The following is a 14,759-nucleotide window of genomic DNA, read 5'->3' on the forward strand; positions in this document are numbered from 1 at the left end:
GCCTTTTTGCTGCTGTTCTCCTTTCTGCAGCCCCTTGTTCAAGGCCAGAGGAGGCAGCTGTGCAGAGCCCGACTGTCCTCCCAGCCTTCAAATACCTTCCAAACCTGCAAATACCTTCAGGGCTTGTGCCACTTCCAAGGGGTAAAAATGGGACTTGGCTGGGGCAGCCAGGAGGGTGATGTGGTGTGACTGGCCCTGTTCCTCCTGGTCCTGCTCAAGGATAGATGCAGGGTGCTGTGGCTGCAGTCAGTAGAGGGCGGCACCATGAGTTGGATTTAGGCTGCTAAATGTTGCTTGTTGAAATAGGTAAGTGTACCTAAAAGGAAGAAGATATAAAAATGAAGTTTTCTCTTGGGTGTTTTGTGTAATGATTTAAACCTCTGCCTCCTCCTCCTAACAAGCGTTGACAATGTTTGATTAATATGAAATTAAGTAGTTTAATAACTGGCAGGTGTCTGTGAGTGGGAAAACCCTTGAGCTTAGTGGAAGAGAAGGTGCTTTTCTCAAGAACCAGGCGCAGTTCCCGACCGCGTTCAGCAGGGGGAGACAGGGGCATGGATTTCTTCAGGAAATCCTAGGATTTTTCCAAAGGGTACTTATCGTATTTAAGCTGTAGATTTACTTTTGTGCTCCTCCTTTCCGGTGGGGAAGAGGGATTAGATGGAAGTTGCTTTTTTTCTTTTCAAGAAACTACTGATTTCTATATCTTTTTCTGTGCTTTGTTTTCCCCCAGTCCCCTTGCTGACCATTTAAAACCTGCTGAAAGTGACCCATTTAAATATTTGGATTAGTGTGTTATTGAATTTATTTTAAAATAAAAACCTGAGGAAGCCAGAGCTTCCTTTCTTAGCACTAATTGAGGTGTTAATGGGTCCATTTTGAGCTTTAAACATTGCTTTGTGTTAGTTTTTGGGAAAGTGTGTGCAGAAGATGATCATTGTGAAGGCATCTGCACTTCAGCTGTGTTTTAAGCTCTGCAAAGGGAGGTACATGAGCTGGTCCCACCATGCCCCTACCTTGAAGAGCTGATTTATGGGGTACCTGGGGTGCCTTGTGGGCACCTACAGCACACTGTGATCACTTGAGCTTTAAATGATGTGTAGAGAAATATGTAAAAGTGCCCCTGGCAGCAGCATCTTTAAAATCTCTTTTCTTAGGGTTTGTTGAGGGCTTGGCAGAGCACCCAAATGCTGAATAAAAGCAGGTGCTTGTTTAGAAGGCAGAGAAAAGGGAACTAGGTAGCTTGTGCTCAGTATTGAACTCTAGCTGAGATTTCAAATTTGTTCACACTACATCTATTGGTATTCATGGTTGCGCCTAATTTCTTTTATGCAATGATCTTTTGTTTTAAGATGCAGTTTGAGCCAGCAGACACTATTGAGTTGGTAGAAATAATTTTGTGCCAAAATTGTTTATATTTTTCATTCAGTTCAATAACAGAACTATCATTGGCAATGAAACCTATTAATAAATCTAATTATCACAATGGATTGTAAAGCTAATGATAACATTTTAAAGCCAAATTGTGTACACTCTACCTAGAATTTGATTTCTAATGTGTGCTGAATCAGGAAGCACTGAATAATTTTCAGCCTTTCACTGTGGGTAAGCCTTCCACATACATGCTCTAATCATTAAACAGGGAAGACATTACATTTACATTGCATGTGTGGAATTTAACATCACAAAGGAAGCTGCATGGACCACCTTGAGCGACTGTTTTTAATTCATCCACCTTTCCTTTAAGACTGCTTTTCTTTTTATGCAAGCAACATAGCTAGATGCTTCATGGCATGGAGGCATTCAGGGGAGAGACCCTGGAAGAGCTAGACATTTTCTTGGTACCTCCTGCAGGGTAGTCCGTGAGCTGAAAGAGCCCCGATCCCTCTGGGCCATTCCCAGTCCCTCATGGTCAGTGAGGATCACCCAGGCATTACTTCTGGCTTTGCTGGGTTGTGGTTATCAGGTGCTCCAAAGTCCGGGCTGGTATGAGGCCACCTTTAACTTAAGGTAGCCGAAAATTCAACGCTGCCTTTGCTGTGAAAGTGTGTCCTGGTTTTTAGGCATGGTTTCCTTCACAGACATCTTTTGTAGCCTTTGTACCCCGTATCGCTGAACTCCATCAACCCACTCTGTCCTCTCGGATGGAAACACACTCAAACATAAGCAGGGATCAGAATGAGGCCATACTCACCAGTATGCCAGGGTAATGCTTCCTGCAGCTGAGAAATGTGATAGCAATGACAGTGAGACTTTGCCTTCCACCTGAGATGTCCAGGTGTATTTGTGTGTCATGCTCCCATCGAGGAGAGGCTTGCAGAGTGGGAGGTGTGAAAGGCCAGTGGTGAATTGTTTACTGGGTGTTTTATTTTTTTCCTTCCTAGCCCACAACCCTTTCTCTGTGCCCAGATCACAGCTATGGAATTTGTGATTCCTAATGTATGCACATGCAGTAAATTAAACTCAAATTGAATGACCAATTTCCTCACCACTGAAGCTCCATTAATTACTATGTGTAAATCACACTGGCTGAGATTAGGTTATAATGGCTGTAAAATAGACACAGACCATGACAGGGTGGTGAGATTGGGAGGCCCAGATGACAATCAGTTTGCTCCCTTGAAATGAGACAGCTCTTGCTTCATTTTGCAGCCAGCTGTTAGTCCAGTTACATGGCCCAGCTGTGCAGGTCCCTCTGAATCAGTTCAGACTGACTCAGAGAGCCTAGTGCTGTCTTGGCCTCACGTACAAGGCAGTGTCAGCCTCTCATTTCAAGGCAATTTGAGCAACCTCATTTACATCATTAGCTCTCTTAACATCTTGGGGCAGAAGGGGCTGCTGCATACAGGTACTTCTTCCTGAAGTTATGAGGATTTACTCTTTGCAGTTAACTTCCCCACATAAGGTTTTATCTTGGTTGTATCTTTTTATGGTTCCCTCCTGATGTAGATTTGTTAGGTGTATTTGATCTCCTTTTTTATTTTTTTACCTCCTTCATTCAGTCGGGACTGAAGAATTCATTCAAAAGATGAAAAGCTGCCCCGTTATGTTTTACATTCAAATTCATATTTAATCTATAGTGAGTACACTAAAAGTTACTGATTTTTTGAAATATGGAGATGGCTATACATGGGCTTTTCATACTTCTTCTGTCCCACCTCTCAGCAAGCGTGTAAGACTTGGAGGTGTTCAGGCAGAGCAGCTGGGGCTGGATCTTACAGTGGAGTACAAATAGTCTGTGTCACCTGCTTGTCCCCCAGCCCATCCCCATCCTGAGAACCAGTCACAGGAGGGGTCAGGCTCCTATAGATGAGTGAAGAACCTTTTCTCCCCATTGTTGTTCTTGCCCAGTAGCCATGAAAGTCAGGATGGTGGCCCCCACCACGTGAAGGATTGTCTCTTGGAAAGCGGGTGTTGGACAAGGGGTGCTGGGTGCTGGTGCAATGATGTTGGTGCCCCTTGCAGTGACACTGGAACTGGCTCTGCCAGGCACATAACAACAGGCAGGGTGCTGCGTTGAGCACTGTGGGAACAATGAGACAAGGAGAGAGAGGGATGGGTGGCAATATCAGGGGGATCATCTTTGTTATGAGCTCGGAGAAGCAACAGGCTTACAAGATAAATAATTCGGATGAAAGCAGCTCAGTTTGTCCCATCCATTGCCTCCTTGCAACATCAACGCTGACATTATCCCTGCATAGTGTACCTCTAACCTCTTCTTCCAAATCTGATGCTGTGAGTGGTGCCTGTGGGATGTCACTGGGGTGTCAGTGCCCGGCAGCAGCTGCGGGTCAGCTCCAGCTGGCTGCACACTCCTGGACAGCACTGCCCAGAACAGCATCTTCCACACTTACTGCTAAAAGCCCATTAAAACAAAAAATAGAGCAATATTCTTCAAACCCCACTGTGTCTTAAAAGGGAAGCATGGACCTCGTGGTCAAATGTGAGCCTGGGAGACTCGCAGGAGTGACAGCAATTAATCACCATGCTGCTTTGAATCTTTATGTTAGTGCTCGGTGTTAAACATTTCAACGGCACTGATGTGGAAGCTGACACCAGCCTTTGTAAGCCAGGTCTCTGTAGATGCGAGGTTGCAGGCTAGGCAGTAATAAAATAGTTCAGCTTGTTAGACACAGGCAAGGCTTTTTGGTATGCACATCATGCCAGCCTCAAAAATGATGTACGTGTCAAAACAGCAGAGGGAAAATAGGAGGAAAACCCTAAAATTAAACCTTTTATTTGGAAGGTATCACTACTAAAATAAGATTAGTTTTATAACCACAATATGATTTTTGAAGTTTAGCATGCAAGCAATTAATCAGCTATCTCAGAATACCATTGGGAAGTATCTTTTGGTTCTAGGCAGGGTTTTTTTTCTCCTTTTTTTTCTGTTGGCAGCTATTTCACATCTGAAAAAAAGAAGCCTCCTCTGGCACACAGCAGAGGCCACTTGAGGAGTTCAAATCACCTTTACTAGTTCAGTTATCTGCCCACCTGTGACAGGATCCAACAAGTCTCTGCAGAGGTACATGTGGATGGAGGACCACAGTCTGTCCTGGGATTCTGAATTTCATGCGACTTTGGGGTGATTTAGGGCTAAACTATAGTAAAGTACTTCCCTACCACCCAGTAAAATAAAGTCCAGATACAGATTATACTCCAAAGCTGAGTGCTGAAATTTTGGTGTATTTCTGTTCCTAAATCCATGCTCATCACTGTTGTACCCTCTTCCACCCAGGCTCCCTTTCCCTCCTCCAAGAGCCGTGAAATTTGAGCCCTTGGCTGAACAGGCTCTAAACTGTCCCGAGGTTTGGCTCCCGGGGAGGGTCTGCCCCTCCTCAGTTGCACAAGCAGATGCTGTGTGGGGAAGTTTCTCGACTGAGTTTGTATGCAAACAACATACAGCTCCTGACTGCTGATGGCTATACAACTCCCTGGCAAATTAAAATCTATAAACTATGCTGGCATATGTAATTTAAAAAATAGCTATGCTATAGTATGGCTATGCATGCGTATTGACTAAAAATAGCACTTGCCGAGAGAAAAACAGAGATAATTACAGTGAATTTGGATTGCAACTGATTTTATTTTTTTTTTATTGAATTAGGAAAACGAGTATGCAAACATAGCTTATCTAGAGACATATATCTTTACTGCTCTTTTTGCTGTGGAGGAAAATGAAACCTACTTGACTTGGACATTTGATAAAATTTTATTATATGAAATTGCTACTAATGTCTTTCTCTCTGATGAGCTTTGCTTGAAGGTGGCAGCTGAGCCCATCCTGCTAATGAGATGCAGTGCTCCTCTGGCAGGAGGCAGGAGATGGCACCATCACACCTTGTCTTTCCTGTCTCTCTGGTGTGTGAGCAAGTGTTTAGTCTGGGGAAGAAGAGCTTTCCCTATGACAGGGCTGGGCAGTGGCTGCTGTGGAGGATTCTGGTGGAAGCATAGTTTCCTCCTGGCGGGAGTCTTAATGACTACTAAATGACAGACTTTTGGGACTGAATCCCTGGCTGGGAATGGTTTTCTTGGTCTTCAATCCCCTCAGGTGTGACATTCATTGCCCATTAACATTACCTGCCTACATCTTCGACACTATTTCTTCCAGAATATCTGTGCTAACTTGCTCTCAGAAATGTCGTATTTTGGGGAGAGGGCAGAAATAACATCTGCTTTCCAAGTGTCAGACTAGTTTTCCAAGCCTGAAGGAAGGGAGGAGGCTGGAGAGGGTGTGATCCTGCCCTAAGCTGAGGGGAAAGGGCTCACACAAGGGCATGGCATGCACTTGGTCAGCTGCGGGGGAGGGAGAACGCCCCTGTCCCCCCACCTCCTCCGCTGAACAACAGCTTGTCATTTCTTCTCTTTTATTCACATCCATGCAGCCAGGGCATCCCAACATCTCGGGCTTTGCATCTCCAAAGCAGGGCCAGGCACACAGGGAAGCAGAGTACCTCTGTGCTGCCCTCCTGCTGAAATGGGGGCTGATAAAGAAATCCAGTGGTACTTCACACAGGAATGGTCCTTGCTGGCCGGGACCTCTTGCTGCAGAGCAGAGCCACCGGCAGCCGCTGTAGGTGTTTAATTGGTTAAGTGCCTGGGGAGGCTCTGGGATGGAAATGACTGCAGAAACAGAGGAGTAATTCAAAGAACAAAACCCCTCACCTGGAGGATTTTTTTATTATTATTTTTAATTACTGCTCAGACCTAGTTATTTCTAGTGCAAAAAGTGAGGCTGCTTGAGACAAATTATTTGAGAGAGATGCTTAAAGATGGGTCCACGAGGGGCCATCCCTCTGCCACTTCATCCCCTCCACAGGGGGTTTGCCAGGCTGCCCATGGCAGGGGGAAGCTGTGTCCGGGTGCTGAGTGCCTGATCCCCCCAGGATCACACATGTACAAGGGGGGAAGTGGGCCCAAGCCTGGAAGGGGGGGCAGAGCTCCTAGATATTTGCAGATGAGAAAGTTAGTGTTTCACACCCTAGCAAGCATCGATTGGAGCTCCTTGCTCTGGACCTGGAGGCTCAGCTCTGTTTTAGCATCACTGCTGACCCTGGCCTTGGGAAGTCACCTCAGTTGTATAAACAAACATTTAACGAATGACCACGTGTGTCCAGCACCTTAAACTCAGGGATGAATAAGGTTTCTTTGTTTTTTATCTGCAGCAGGTTGCTGTTTTAGCTACAGCTTATTTAGCTTATTTCACTACTTACCCTCTCCAGGTGCATGAGATTTTGCCCAGGCACTTGCCCTTTTGGGTTGCAGTTCCTCTCAGGGTTTTTTTATTTTTTGGCTTGAAAGAAGCTCAGAAGGGAAGAAGGCATGATTTTGGCAGCTCAAGGGATTCTTTCTTTTATCACTAAGGATGCTGTGTGACTTTATTGCCTTTCTGAGCTCTTTAACACAGCAATAAACGAGCCGTTAAAATATTTTAAAATCAATAAATGTAATAAAGAGCCAGGCAAATTACAAAGCTGCTCCTGATGTTTAGTGATTTGGGAAATAATCATGTCCTCAAGCGAGCAGAGAGTTGGGGTAGGGAGATATTGGAGTGACCTTGCAGGGGCTGTGCCGGGTTGGAGGAGGCAGAGCCGCTCCAGAGCCCATCCCGGGGCAAAGGGGGCTGTGGGGTGGTCACTGGGCACGGGCTGGGCTGGGAGGGGTCCCAGCAGGATGGGACTCCTGTTCCCTGCCACCCCTTGCCCATCTCGGCTGCTGCCAGGCTCAAATCTGGGGTTTCTCATTGCCTCAGGCATGTGCTTAATTTTCAGCTCATCCTCCTGAGCTGGCTGCTGGAGCGCGTCTGAAACCTCTGCGGCTTCGCTCCCGCTTAGCAACGAGCCCAAACAAAAGGTGACCTCCAGGACCGGGCTGGGCAGGGCGGGACTATCGGCTGGTGTCGGGTCCTGGCAGCCTGGGGGGTTCCTGATTGCCCCAGCGCTGCCATCCCGCATCGCCTCCCTCGCTGGGCAAGTTGGAAGGAGCTGGGGCGGGAGCAGGGAGTGATTGTAGCCAGGGCAGGAGTCGCAGCTCCTCTCACCGCTGTTCTCAAAGGTTCATGCATCTAAATGACTTCTCAGCAGCTGTCCTCCCCGGAGACCCTCTTTCTTGAAAGATGATACTGCTCTTGTAATTAAGGTAATTGTTTAAATTCATTCCCTTAAACCGGACTCCATCATAACTTAACCCACGGTGTCTGTGCAAGTGTGTCAGGGTTGAAGAAGGTCGGGGCGGGTGTCATGGGATTGATTCATCATCCAGAAAGATTTATAGATAAAAATCTTGTTAAACTGAAATGCCTAATAAAGATGCAGGGAAAAATCACATACAGGGCATCACCTGGGCAGGCAGCTGCCCCAAAATACTTGCTGATATCTTCTGTGCTCCAGTGACTGCCAGGGTGAATGTCACCGCTGCAGCCAGGTGCAGAGATATGCTCCAAGCTCCATCCCCACCCCGATCATCTGCCCAAATAGCAGCTTGGCCTGTGCACATTTATGTTGTTTTGGAATATTTAATTTCCTTTCTCACTTACTCTGAATGCTTTCTGATTTCATGGAAGTCTGAAGGTAATTGAATGTAATTGTTTAAAGAATCAAATTATTTAAATTATGGGGTAATGCTTGAAATAAAATGACAATCTGTGGGAGTTTATTAATGTTGGTGGTGGGTGGAGAGCAGCAGAGTGATGTGTGCCATCATACCCAGCACAGGGCTACTGGGCTGGCTGTGCCAGGGAGCCACAGGCTGGGGAAGGGCAGTGGCTCAAGGCTGGGGTCCAGCATGGTCCTGAGTGGGTGGCAACCCTGTGTGATACTCATCCCTCCCTGGCAGAGCCCAGACCGTTGCCAGGTTTGTCTTTTGTCTGAAATGACCTGCGTAAGAGTCGGTGGTGGCTCAGTCCCTCTTTTAGGCTCTTCCAAGGTATTGTGGGGAGTGGCAGAAATTACCCTGGGGGTAAGGGCTTTTCCCCATTGCTGAGTGGATTGCCTGGTGTCCAAACCCTGGATCTCAGCCTGCCTCCTGCCTGGTCATTAAAGCCCTGGTCCTTTGGCCATCACCTGCCCTAAAAGCTTCACTTTCATGTCAGGGATCTGTTCCTCCTCAGAGAAGGCTGTGAAGACAAGCAGTAGAAGAAAGGGTTGAAATATAATCAGTACAAAATACAAATATCAGGACACTGGTGAAAAGAGCATGAATAGGATTTGTATTAAAAATAATAATAATTTTGGAGATTGTTGGTAGCCTGTGGCTCAAAGAGTTGGGGAAGCAGTAACAGGAAGCAGGAAGCTTCAGCTGTGCTTCTTGCTCTGCTACTGCCTGCCTCTCTGTGTAGAGATCCTTAATATTTCTCTGCAATGCCATCTTCATCTGAAAACCTTATGCTTACAGAATAAAGGGTTTTAATGGTTTTAAGGCTGTGTGACAACCAGTGTCACATGCAAACACGACATTTTCTTTTCCCCACCACCACTTTATCACCTTTTTCACTTTCATTTGGAAATCAGGCAAGTGATTGCACTGCCCAGCCACATTCTGGCGTTTGGTAGGCAGATTTACTTGGGCAGCATTTTAAAGTTCCCCTGCCTCCTCCATCCACTCTTCCCCTCACCCCACAGTCAGGCATGCACATGGGAGGGTGGTGTGAAAGAGCTTTCTGTGGAAGCGCCAGCTTTGGATTGAAGCCACCAGCGGGTGGCTGTGGCTGCTCAGGTGACTGTGACATTTGTGTGAACATGTCACAGGAACACAGGCAGGCAAAAGTTCCCCTGCACCATCCAGGGCACAACATACCCCTCAGCTCCATCTCTGGCTCAGCCCTCTTTACCCCTCTTGGGAAGACTGAGATCAGCCTTGCATTTGGCTCCACAGCAGATGTAAACACTTCAAACCATTCCCCCAACACTATCTCATCCACCCTTGCTTTTAGCTGTGATTTAAGCTGCTTTCCAGACCAGCTATATGTTTTAAACCAAAATTCATCTCTTTAAATTGAACTTTAAATTCGAGGCTGTCAAACAAGCCCTGGAAAGAGCATATTCCAAGGAACTCTGCAATCCTTCACCATGCAACGTTTGCTCCCAAAGCAGTGGGGAATTGGCTGGTTTGAAGTCTGGTTTGGTTTTTGGATGCAAAATTATACATGACATTAATAGCAGCAGTGATGAAAAGCAAAATTTCCAATCACCCCCCAACATTTTGCTCTTGTGTTGCATTGTATCAATATGATATTTTTTGTGAGAGGCCGCAGCTGATGCCTCCATGCTGTGAGGTTGTGCCAGCCTGCCCGTTCTAGATGACATTGGTAACATGGCGTGACACAAACAACAGCACTGGGTGTGACAAGCCACAGCAGCAATGGATCTGCAGAGGCAATGTGAAATGATGGAGATGGCTAAGACTCATGCTCAAAATTTTAAATTACTTACGAGAGTAGAAAGGCTTTTTAAAGGATTTTGTCACAATTTTTCGTAATTACTAGTACTTTTCCCCATTTATCCCATTAGGTACTTAAAACAGGAGTTTGCATGGTGGTCCTGTTCCCTCTATTTTACTCTGGTAAGGGAATCCATGAGTGCTGGCCCACTGACCCTGATTTTGTAAAAAAAAAAAAAAAAAAAAAAAAAAAAAAAAAAAAAAAAAAAAAAAAAAAAAAGAGAGAGAAGAGGGAAAATGTGGGATTACAGGTTTTTGCCAGGATGAAGACTGGGATGAAGAGCATTTGTGTGCTTTGTTATTTCAGCATGTTTGTGAGCACCATGGGTTTCATACACCAGTTACAGAAGACAGAAAACAGTTGTTCCAATTCTGTGCTGATAAAATATTTTTCACACCTACAGTATCTGTCAAGCTTGTAGCACGGCAAGCAAAAAAAAGACAAACCAAAGAAGAGACTTAACACCACCTTGTTTCTCCTGGATCTACCAAACCTCTTTTTTTCCTTTAAATTCAGAGAGCTTTTCTCTGTCCATGGCTCTAAAAAACAAATAATACCTTGGCCATCCTCCTGACCTTGTGCTTGCAAGGGGCTGTTGGAATGAACTTAAGCATCTCACCTTGCTCACAGTCACTAGTGGGCACGTGCTTGTCCTTCTCCCCACTGACAGGAAAGGAGACCAGCAAAGCCCTGGCTCCTATTGCCACAAATAGCCCAGGATCTCTGCTTCCCTGCTTTTCCTCTTCTTCCTTGGTAAATAAAACAGCTTAATGTTTATCCCATCTTTTGTGATGGCAAGTCAGAAGTAACTCCCCTAAACCCTAGAAAGCCCAATTATCACACAAGCAGTGTGCAGGGACCACAAAACCAGCAGAAACGATGGCCACAACTGCAAACCTGTCTGGTGAGGCATTCATGGGACTGGAAAGAAAGAGGGGTGAGCAGCACATTTGTCTTGCCATGAATACTGAGTAACAATATATGTAAGTGTGTGAAGTGGGCAGCAGGGAGCTGTGCAACACTCCCAAACAACTGTGACAAACCTCTTTGCTGGGATAATTTGATCTGGTGCAGTCAATGGAGCATGGCAGGATTATTACGATCAATATTTATCATGTGTACTACAGAATTTTGTTGTGGTGGTTTTTTGCTTTTGTTTGTGGTTTTTTTGTTGGTTTTGGGTTTTTTTTGTTTGGTTGATATTTTTGGGTTTTTTCTTTTAGGTAAGAGCTACTAGTGCTTTGCTAAACATGGGAACTTGGTACTTTTTGTGATGAGTGACTGGAAATTCAACGACAAGCCACTCCTGCATTCTGCCCAAGTGGCACAGCATGGCAGCCATAATTGGTTATATAATTTCTATATATTATGGATATCTTTGCCTGGTCAGACCTGTAAGATTCTCCACAGAGCTGACTTTGTGGGTTTGTGTACAGGTGCATGTGTGTGTGTGTGACCAACACTATACACACACCCTCAGTGTCACTGGCAGAAAGATGCCAGGCACTGTTCCCTCAATTTCCATGTAAATTATCAAAACCAAAGTGACTGGTCTTTCCCATCCGTGGCACACCACGTAAGCTCAGCATCAGGCCAGGCTGCTGCAGGAGTGGGACAAAGGGCTGATGCTACAGTCCGGTTTCCATGGCAACAGAGGAGGGGTAGTGAGACCAGAAATGTTGCAAACACCCCTTCTTCTCACCGCAGCCCAATGTACTGTATTGCAAAAGACAGTGCTGTTTTGGGGGGAGGGGGGGGAGAGGGGGCAGGAAGAGTCCAAACGTCTTTACCTTTCAGGTTGCAGAATTTCCAAAATAAAAAGGAATGGCAATTCTTCTTCTCAATGTAGTTGCAAAGGGAAAGGAAACCCGCCACGCAGGCCTCGCTTTCTGCGTGTAAAATGCGTGTGTTCTTTAAAAGGCAGTGGTTGGCTGCTTATCCGGACATGATGTGGTTGAAGCTGTCATCGTAATGGAAATTCATTGCTGTAGCTATGGTAAATTGAGTTTTCTGCCTGTGCTGAATGCATTAGTCTAATGAGATGTTTGCAGCTGTAGAGCTGAGCTGCTGGAGACTTACACTGCTAAAAGACAGGGAGAAGATGGCTTTTGCTGGGTCCTTGTGACTGTGCTGAAAGTCCTCTGTCCTTTGGGTCCCAATGCCCAGGCTCTCTAAAGACTCTGCTCAGTGTCTTAGCCTAAGCAATAGGTAAGGGGAAACATTCTTCTTCTTCTCCTTCTTCTCTGCCTGGTGTTTGTCGCTGAGCCTTGTCAGAGCAGTTCTTCTGCTTGTCTGTCTGTGGTAACTTTGAACCTCCTCAGTTGCAGACTCTCTTCCCCAAAGCAGATCCTTGCAGAGCCCTGGGAGCAGTTCCTGTGGGGAGAGAGGCAGAGCTCAGCCGGTGCTGCCGGCGTGCGCTGCACGGGAGCGTGTCTGTGTCTGTGTGGGGGGTGTGTGACTTAGTGAAGACTTCTGACTACAGAGCACTCTGCATGCAGCGTGGCTTTGGGCTTTTCCAAACCTGAATCTAAGTGGCCTTTTTTTTTTTTTTTTTTTTTTTTTTTTTTCTCTGCCAAGGTAAATGTCTCTTCCATTTTAAAAGCAACTTCTCTTGCAATATATGTAGCAGACAATATATGTGTCACATGTGCTGGGGTTTTACTATAGTTCATAGAGCAATGAGTTTAATTACAATCTCCTCATATCTTCAAACCAGATGTTAACTTGATTTTTTATGCCTAACTGAAAACTGGAGGGAGCAGTACCGTTTGCAGGCTGGGTTTTTCCTTCGAGACCAACAGGCTTCTGGCTTCTGAGAGACACTGAGGAGCACACTTGAGCGGAGTTGTTCGTGTTTGCCTTTTCAGGTGTTTTAAAGCTAACTTTGAGGGAGGACGGAGCAGGGGGATGAAGTGCCTGCGGGCACCTGGCTAGCCCTGCTGGTCCCTCTCTAGCCCTGCAGCCCCAGCCCGCACCCACCGTTTGCTGACAGAGGGTGAAGCCCGGCGTGGTTCAGTGAGTAATTCCACTTTTCCATCGCTGGTGAATGCCTGTGGGGGTTGGTTGCTTTGCCTGGGGCTCGACTGACAGCGGCGGTCTGGCAGAAAGAAGTTGCTTTTGGATTTGGTGCATGCGGGGCTTATGGCAGAAATAAAGTTACCCCGGTGAGCTGCAGAAGGAAAGTTGCCTGAATGCTCTACTTGGAGGGGGATTGCTGTTTAATCCTGGGTTTATTTCAAAGAGGCTTCTGAAGGCGTTTTTCTCAAGGACAGACCAAGGGCGTTTCAAATTGAATAAAGGCACAATGGGAGAAGTAAAGCAAAGAAAGGGATGTTGTTTTTTGAAGGAGCAGGGCTTGAATCTAAAGAGTGTCTTTGTGCTACAGAAGTACTTAGAGCATCCTCCACCCCACCGTGCTGCCGGTTCCTGGTGCAGCTCAGCACACCAGGTTCAGTCAGCCACTGGTGTAAATCAGCATAACTTCCCTGGCTCCAGCCTCATCTGACACCAGCTGAGGACATGGCTTGGAAATTTGCAAGTTCAGGTTTTGTAATTTTATTTAGATGAGGTGCGTTCCAGTTCTCTCTGGCTGCAGGTGACTTTGTATTTTAATTCGGATGTCACACTGATTTTCTCCGTCAGGCAGAGCCCCTCTGCCCCATCATAAAAGTTAGTTAGCTGATGCACCTGTTCTTTAGATTAGAAAGACTGCCAGGGGCACGAGTTTTTCAGTGATTGAGTGTGAAAGAGGGACTGGGAAAAAAATCTACCAACAGGAAAAGTACATGCGCTGAATTAAATCAGAACCTTGCAGGAGGTATACCTTGAGAAATGCTTTGTTGGTGAGTGCAGTAACTCTGATGTTTCTGTTATTCTGTCTGTTGCAAATGTTTGAGTCAAATACTTCCTTATGTTTTGTGGAAAAGAGTGGGTAGAAAGTGGCAATTTTCTTTCTTGGGCATTCAGTGAGTTGCCATGAGTTTTCTCACCTGCAGGGTTGAGACATGACTGCACAGGTGCTTGACAGTGGCTATGGGACCTAGAAAGAAGAAATTGCAATAAGATGCTTTTCCTTCAGTCATTGCCTTAATTCCATGCATGACCCAAAGATTTGGGGTTTTGTTAAACTTTTTTTTTTTTTTTTTTTTTTTTTTAAGAGAAACAAGATATAGCACCTGATCATGGTAGCAGAGGTTCAGTAGCCTGAGATGTGACCTTACACAGATGTCTCCTCAACATCTTTCCCTCCCTCAAATTTAGGTAATACTAAAGAAAATGAAAAAAGCAAGAGAGGTCAGATTGTAGGGTGAATGAGGCAGTGGGGTGTGGGACAGTTGTCCATTCACATCCCGGTAGCAGGAGACAGGCAAGCCCTGCCAGCTGGGCTCCTGCCTGCTCCCCCAGCCAGCCCTGCTGTGGGGAGGCACTTGGGGCCTCTCTGCTGGGACATGGGCTGGCCTCAATGGGGAGGCATCCATCCTGCTCATCCCTGGCCATGCTGGCACCTGTCAGCATCCTAGGACATCCCCAGCACCCGGCTCTGGTGGGAGCAGGCTCAAACCCAATAGTAAAATATGGGATAATTTATCCCATTTAAGTTGACCCATAGAAGCTGGACTTAATGATCCTGTGGGTCCCTTTCAATTCAGGATATTCCATGATTTTATGATTCGAATTCCCCAGCATCACCACTTCTTGGTGGGCTCCTTCCCTGCAGAGAACTGAACTCATATCACTAAGGCTAACCCATATTCTTAGCACTACCTTGGAAACACCCAGGGTATTTCCAGCTGGAGGTGGAGGCATGCTCTCCCCCTGCAAA

The sequence above is a fragment of the Zosterops lateralis genome (genome assembly GCF_965231275.1).
Source record: "Zosterops lateralis genome assembly, chromosome: 3".
Lineage (NCBI taxonomy): Eukaryota > Metazoa > Chordata > Aves > Passeriformes > Zosteropidae > Zosterops > Zosterops lateralis.